Source organism: Octopus bimaculoides, chromosome 3, assembly GCF_001194135.2.
Source record: "Octopus bimaculoides isolate UCB-OBI-ISO-001 chromosome 3, ASM119413v2, whole genome shotgun sequence".
Lineage (NCBI taxonomy): Eukaryota > Metazoa > Mollusca > Cephalopoda > Octopoda > Octopodidae > Octopus > Octopus bimaculoides.
The window spans coordinates 42,796,388-42,804,375 of NC_068983.1; the positions used below are offsets into that span (position 1 = coordinate 42,796,388).

Sequence of the window (7,988 nt, forward strand, 5' to 3'; positions counted from 1 at the left end):
ATATATATATATATATATATATATATATATACTTGTGTGTCTGTGTTTGGCCCCCTACCATTGTTTGACAACCAATGTTGGTGTGTTTATGTCCCTGTAACCTAGCAGTTTGGCAAAAGAGACTGATAGAATAAGTACTAGGCTTGCCAGGAATAAGTCCGGGGGTCAATTTGTTTGACTAAAGCTGGTGCTCCAGCATGGCTGCAGTCAAATGATTGAAACAACTAAAAGAATAGATTATGACTGGGAGATAACCATTTACTCAAAGAAGCTGTTCTCAGCTTTCACCACAGCCTCAAGACAGCTTCAGAACCTGGTACATGCATTTCTCACTACATCCCTAGGAAGATCTTGACACACCTTGATCTTGGCCACTAGCTTGGCTTTGATGTTACAGGCAGAGTAATCCAGGAGATTAATTCTACTGTCTAAATAGGCCATAGCATGATTTGAACTCTGAATGCAAAGATCCAGAACAATTACTGCAAGGAATCCAGTCCAACATTCTTAGTTCTACCCTAGATGGATGACTGGCCTTTTTCATCCCCATGCTGATAGCACATAAAAAGCATCATCCAAACATAGCCGATGCCAGTGCCACCTAACTGGCTCTCGTGCCAGCGGCACGTAAAAAGCACCCACTACACTTTCGGAGTGGTTGGCATTAGGAAGGAACATTGCCAGATCAGAATGGAGCCTGGTGCAGCCTCCTGGCTTGCCAGTCTTCAGTCAAATTGTCCAACCCATGCCAGCATGGAAAGCGGAGGTCAAGCAATGATGATGATGATGATGAGTAAAATTTATAAAAGAAACGTTGTAGAAAGCAAAACAACTGAGTAAGTAATTGGTATGGATTTTTTTGTTCTTTTTCTTCCTAGAAAGGATGTTAATTTTTAAATATTTTAAAGTCTGTTTTATGCCAATCTTTGGTTGAGAGTATTGCAGAGATACTAACTTAACCACCCACACTTGCTGTGCTTAGACTGTCTCCAGAATTAAGTGCCTAACTCCAAATACACTTACCCCTCTCCACTCATGGATGAACCATGAAGGAAAGACAAGTCAATATGTTTGTAGCATCCATGGCACCAGCAGAGGATGCCAGGTATTGGTAAGTGTGATTATATATATCCATCTTAGGGACCCTCTTTTCAGGTTTTCTGAAGTGGTTTACTTTCTTACCCTATTCTAAATGCTCAGTGAATTATTCCACAAAACAGCAGGGGTTTATTATAGAGGGTGTAGTTTGTGCACAGCCAGTTCCACTTTTTCTGTCCTTCAAACTCATATTGGTCTGGTGCAACGAACCCAATGGTTATCAAGTTATAGGATTTGTACGGAGTTAGCTTGTCTTAGATGAGTTACCTTCTCTTAGATGGGTCTTAGATGAGAGGCTAAAGAGCTGCAGGACTTCATGGGACCTGGATCAATTGGAGTGTCTGTGAGCAACCTTCTTTAATGACAAGCGAATTAACTTATTGTTGAGACTCTAACCAGTACAATTACTGAGCCAGGTTAGATTTGGGAACAATAGCGAGTAAGAAGTGGTTACACATTCCTCAAAACCCTGAGACTTCTTAAACAGCCCACCCCCACTGCCACTACCAGATGCACTTTAAAACCAGACCCAGGACAAATTGATACTGAATCGTCAATCCTGTTTTTTTTTTTTTTTTGCTAATAACCCTGAAAGGATGAAATGCAGCATTGACCTCAGAGGGCTTTGAACTCAAGCATATTTACATGACAGACAGTTGCACATTCTAATTTACCTTGAAATATGATACTGAGCACACCTGCGGTTTTCTTTAATAGCTTACACTAATAATCAATTCCATGAATCTGAACACCATTTAACAGAGATAATAAAGAGATGAAAAGCTTGTTAGATTTTCTAAATGTATTTAAAGTTTATTTTACAATTAATGAAACAGTAATAAAAGATAAATTGGTAGACTTCAATGAATTAATTAATATTGTATGTACTTTTTATCTTATTTTTACATGGCATTTTCATCCACTATCCATTAAGTATCCCAAAATATGCTTACAAATTTCTCATTAGTTAAACAGACAGTCTTGCGCATTCTCTCATTCTTGCAGGCAAAATTTGAAGTTGGTTAATTTCTTCCGGCATTATTTATAGGAGATTTTAAGATAGTGATCTCACAGAATTGCTAATGTGTTAGACAAAATACTGAGTGGCATATTTTTTGGCTCTTTACATTCCGAGTTCAAATCTCACCATGGACAAATTTGTCTTTCATCCTTTTGGATCCTATGAAATAAAGTACTGACTTACTCTTCTCTGAAAATGTCAGGCCTTAGAAGCTTGCTTCCCAACCACACGATACCAGGTTCAATCTCACTGTATGGCACCTTGGATGATTGTCTTCTACTATAGTGCTGGGCCGACTAAAACCTTTTGAGTAAATGTGATCGACAAAAATTGAAAGTGTGTGTGTATGTGTTATGTTTGTCCAAGGCCTTTTACTAAGTTGGTAGCATGTAATTTGAGCAAGATTTAGCTGTTATTTTTAACAGGCCCAGAAGCTTGTTAGCTCAGTCAGCACAACCGTTTGTAGTCAGTATCATTAGAACATGTGTGAGAGTTGTCTGGTTTTAATAAAAAAAGTTAAAATACCAAAAACATATCCTTCCTCTTCCTTTGGGATGGGGGGAGGTGGTTAATCTGAAAACAATATTGATCTTTCCTAATCTTCTTAATGTCATTATTCTATTAAGCAATTAATTAGTCATTAGTAGTTGAAACTGTGTTGTAATCTACTTAGAATCCAAAATGTTTAATTACTTATACAAATTCAAAATCACAATCAGAATCTCAATCAAATCAAAAATGGAAATTGTAGTTGTGACCAATGCCAGTGCCACTTGACTGGCTCCCGTGCTGGTGGCACACAGTAAGCACCATTCATGCATGGATCATTGTCAGTACTGCCTGACTGGCTCCCCATGCTGATAGCACATAAAAAGCATCATTCAAGCATGGTCGATGTCAGTGCCACCTGACTGGCTCTCATGCCAGTGGCACGTAAAAAGCACCCACTACACTCTCGGAGTAGTTGGAATTAGGAAGGGCATTCAGCTGTAGAAACATTGCCAGATCAGACTGGAGCCTGGTGCAGCCTCCTGGCTTGCCAGTCTTCAGTCAAATTGTCCAACCCATGCCAGCATGGAAAGCGAACGTTAAGCAATGATGATGAAGAGTAAAATTTATAAAAGAAACATTGTAGAAAGCGAAACAACTGAGCAAGTAATTGGTATGGATTTCTTTGTTCTTTTTCTTCCTGGAAAGGATGTTAATTTTTAAATATTTTAAAGTCTGTTTTATGCCTATTCATCTCTCATGCTATTTTTGGCTGGTGTTTCACAAACTTAATTTGCATTCCATCAGTTGTAAAGATGAGGGTTCCAGTTGATCCAATCAACAGAACAGCCTGCTCTTGAAATTAACGTGGAAGTGGCTGAGCACTCCACTGACACACATATCCTTAACCCTTTTGATACCAACCCGGCTGAAATCGCCTCTGGCTTTGTACTACAAATGTCTTTTTTTTCAGAAGTTCTGAATTAAAATCTTTCACCAAACCATAGTCGCAACTTATATTCCTAACACTAGCTTAAAGATAATTAAGTTATTTTACTAAATTCTTTGTTATATTTAAAATTAATTGAAAGAAACAAGGTATCTCAACAGAAATATGGTAACAAAAGGGTTGAAGTAGTTCTCAGGGAGATTCAACAAGACAGTGAATGTGACAAGGCTGACTCTTTAAAATACAGCTACAACTCATTTTTGCCAGATGAGTAGACTGGAGCAATGTGAAATAAAATGTCATGTTGAAGGACACAATATGCTGCCAGGAATTGGACTCAACTTTACAATCATGACCCAGATACCTTATTGCTTGATTGGCATTTTATGGTGTCCTTTTTACAGACAGTTATACTTCAGCTCCAAGATAGAATTGTTTAAAACAGTCCCACTTGCACAAATTGTAAGACAGATATAATCCTGGCAGCTGGAACAATAAAGGAGATTAGCAGCAGTACAAGGTCTCTGGCTATAGCTTTTGTCACACTAGTCCTTTTACGGTTGCTGTATAGAGTTAAAAGTTGGTAAACAAGTGGGGTTGATAGACAGACAAGGAAGCACATCATCATTTAACGACTGTTTACCATGCTGGCATGGGTTGGATGGTTTGACATGAGCTGGCAAGGCCAAGAGCTGCACCAGGTTCTATTGTCTGTTTTGCACTGGTTTCCACAGCTAGATGCTCCTCCTAATGCCAACCACTTTAGAGAGTGTAATGAATCTTATTACATGACACCATTACCAGTGATTTTTACGTAGCACCAGAGAGAGAGAGAGAGAGAGAAAACTATTAGAATGTTAGACAAAAAACTTAGTAGTATTTCTATTGGCTCTTTATGTTCTGAGTTCAAATCTGGCCAATGTTAGCTTTGCCTTTCATCTCTTCAAAATTGATAAAATAAAATACCAGTCATGTACTGGTAGCATATGTGTATCTGTATGCATGTGAAAGTGTTTATGTATTCATGTGTGTCAGTGTGTGTATGTTTGTTCATGTATGTGTATATGCATTGATGCATACACACAAATGTATGGTGGTTCATCAGTTACAATGTTACACTATTTCTTCCAGCTCTTTATGTTTTGGGTTCAAGTCCAGCCAAGGCCAATTTGGTCTTTCATTTTTTCAAAGTCAATCAAATACTAGGAGTATGTAATTGTATGCGTATGAATGTGCTTATGTCTTCATATTTGTATTTATGGTTCTGTATTTATGTGTGTGTGTGTGTGTGTCGCTCATGCAGGCAGACAAAAATAAGGTCGTACAACAGTTGGAATAATATTTTCCTTGCATTGAGATCTTTCAAAAATCACTTTTTAGTCACAAGCATTTTGCTTTGGCATCCTAACAGAGGAATATTTCAATTAATTTTCCATTGGTTCTGAAAACCAGTGACCATGTTCATTAACCATTCCAAGACATTATTCGGTTCATGTGGAATTTAGATTACTAAAACTAATTTAATACCTCCAGACTGATTTCCATGTATCCCATGTATTGTTCAGATAAACTTGCTCCATAGTCATTAAGTCAGTTTGAATCTCATTACACTTTGTAACCGAGGTTAATTACATCTTGCTGTCAATGCCTACAGACCAAAGTAGATATCTACTTCAATCTCTACCACCACCATTCTTTAATTTGCTTTGTTTCTCTTCTGCATCTTTCAGTTCATTTAACATTGGTAATGTCTGAGAAATTCATGAGTATTATTCAACCTTAGTTTGCTGTCCTTTGGTTAGAAACATGGTATTTTACAGCATACAAGTCGAATTCTTCAAACCAAAATTTGCAGTCAAAAAACAAAAAGGGAGATTGCATTAAAAAGAGTATCCAACTGAAAAACCTGCTTTAATATTCCTGTAACTCATTCTAGCATAGAAAAACAGGCATAAAACAAACAAATGAACTCCTTACATGTATATCATACTTGTATATGACCTACATGTTTACATGTATAAAAATAGACTGGCACTCACTTGGTCACAGCAAGGAGTGTTTCCAGTTGGCCTGATCAACGGGACAGCCTGCATGTGAAATTAACATGTAAGTGGTTTGAGCACTCCACAGACATGTAAACCCTTAATTAGTTCTCAAGGAGAGCCAGTGTGACACAGAATGTAATGAGCCTGGGTTGGCCCTTTGAAACACTAGTAAACTAAGTAAAATCGCTGTCATCCATACATACAGACTTGTCCTTTACAGGTGCCAGTGTCACATAAAATGCACTTGTGCTAGTGCTGCATAAACACACTTGTGCTGTTGGCATGCAAGAAGTCCTCTGTTACTTATTCTATCAGTCTCTTTTTGTTATACTGCTAAGTTATACGGATATAAACAGAGTAACACTAATTGTCAAGTGGTGGTGGTGGTGGTGGTGGTGGTGACGACATGGACAAACACACACACATGCATCTCTCTCTCTCTCTCATATAAAAATATATCATTTAACATCCGTGTTCCATGTTAGCAGGAGTTGGACAGTTTGACAGCAGCTGGCATGCCAGAGAGCTGCACCAGGCTCCAATTGTCTCTTTTTGCAGGGCTTTTATAGCTGGATGCCCTTCCTAATGCCAGCCACTTTACGGAGTGTACCAGATACTCTTTACATGCCACTAGCAAGGGTGCTTTTTGCATACCGCTAGCACAGGTGCTTTTTTATGTGGTGCTGGTACAGGTACTTTTGATGTAGTGCCAGCACAGATAGCGCCAGCATGGACAGTGCCAAAAACATAAAATCAATTTCAGTAACTGATTGGTGTATTAGTTTACTGATCTTAGAAGTATGAATAGTAAAGCTGACCTCAGTAGGAATTGAGCTGAGAATGTAAAGTGGTGCAAGTAAACACTACAGACATTTTGTCCAATGTGTTTACCAAATGTAGCAATTTACCATTGTTGCGATGGTGATGGAGTCAGCATCAAGTCTGAGTAAGTTTAGGTCATTGTCTGTTGGAAAAACAAAGGAGTCAGTCCAAATGCATTATGTCCAGTTTCCATCCATTCTATCTATTGTGACTATTTCTTATCACACACACACACACACACACATATATATTTATTTATATATATATATATATATATATATATACATACATACATACACATATGTATATGTATTTATTTATTTATTATTGTGTCTGGGGAAAGTCTCTTTTAATGCCTTATTAACACTCACGAGTTCGATTTCCACTCATTTATTCATTTTTTTATAAACTTTTCAACTAAAAACAACTATTGAAAAGGTTGCAAGATGCAACGAAAATTTTTAAAAACAATTTAGTAAATGAGTGGAAATCGAACCAGTGAGTGTGTTAAGTAATAAGGCACTAAAAGAGAATGACTCTTCCCAGACAATAAAACATGCTTCAACACACAAATTCACATAAAGAAACTTGTAAACAAATTACAAAAAACTATGAAATATATATATGTATTCATTCAATTATTTGATTGCTTGGTTCCGTTAGACTGTGGCCATGCTGGGGTACCATCCTGAATTTTAGTTAAATGAATCAACCCCATTACTGATTATATTTTAAAGCCTGGTACTTATTCTATCAGTCTCTTCTGCTGAACCACTACATTATGGGGATGTAAACACACCAACATGGGTTTTCAAGTGGTTGTGTGAGACAAACACACACACATTCAAAGGGCTTCTTTCAGTTTCCGTCAACTAAATCCACTCACAAGGCTTTGGTCGACCCGAGGCTATAGTAGAAGACACTTGCCCAAGGTGCCACGCAGTGGGACTGAACCTAGAACCATGTGGTTGGGAAGCAAGCTTCTTACCACATAGCCACTCTTGCACCTTATATATTTGTAATTATTGTACAGAAACATATTGTTGGAACAGTCTCAGCATCATTATAAATTATTCAAAACATTTCTATTTTGGAATTCTAAATTTATTTTTTCTTGCTTTATTCTCATTGCAGATATTCAAAGTAATAAAGAATGGAAGTATGTACAGAATTCTTGGAGACATAAAATATATGTAAGTATATATCTGCAATAATTGGCATCAAATGAATAAAACCATAGGTATTTCTGAATAAAAAGAAAGCAATATATTTAACCACTGAAACTAGAATTAGTAATTGATGATAATGATAATTAATAACTTGTAGGCACATGAAATTTCGTTAAGCAACTATAATATACTATAAAGTATATTAAATATTTTTATAAGTCAACACCATGTCCTACTGTGTTAGCAGTGCTCTTTACATTATTTTGTGAAAGTTATTTCTACAGAAATTATAACCAACACTCATTGCTACAAAGTTTCATATCGAGACGTCAGATGTAAACAAACGAGATGTTAGACAAAAATTAGGTAATGAATGTATATGCCATATTTCGGGG

At 37.1% G+C, this 7,988-nt stretch overlaps 1 protein-coding gene and 1 long non-coding RNA gene across 5 annotated transcripts in view; one reads left to right on the forward strand and one right to left on the reverse strand.

Moving 5' to 3' along the window:
* LOC106869993 (adenosylhomocysteinase-like 1) overlaps positions 1–7,988 on the reverse strand; it is a 420,486-nt gene that overhangs the window by 386,181 nt on the left and 26,317 nt on the right. The window lies entirely within an intron of this gene.
* Positions 1–7,988, forward strand: part of LOC106869995 (uncharacterized) — a 279,440-nt gene that overhangs the window by 231,306 nt on the left and 40,146 nt on the right. The window contains exon 5 of the long non-coding RNA XR_001409476.2: positions 7,559–7,617. This is a non-coding gene — a long non-coding RNA (uncharacterized LOC106869995). The remainder of the gene's footprint in view (positions 1–7,558; positions 7,618–7,988) is intronic.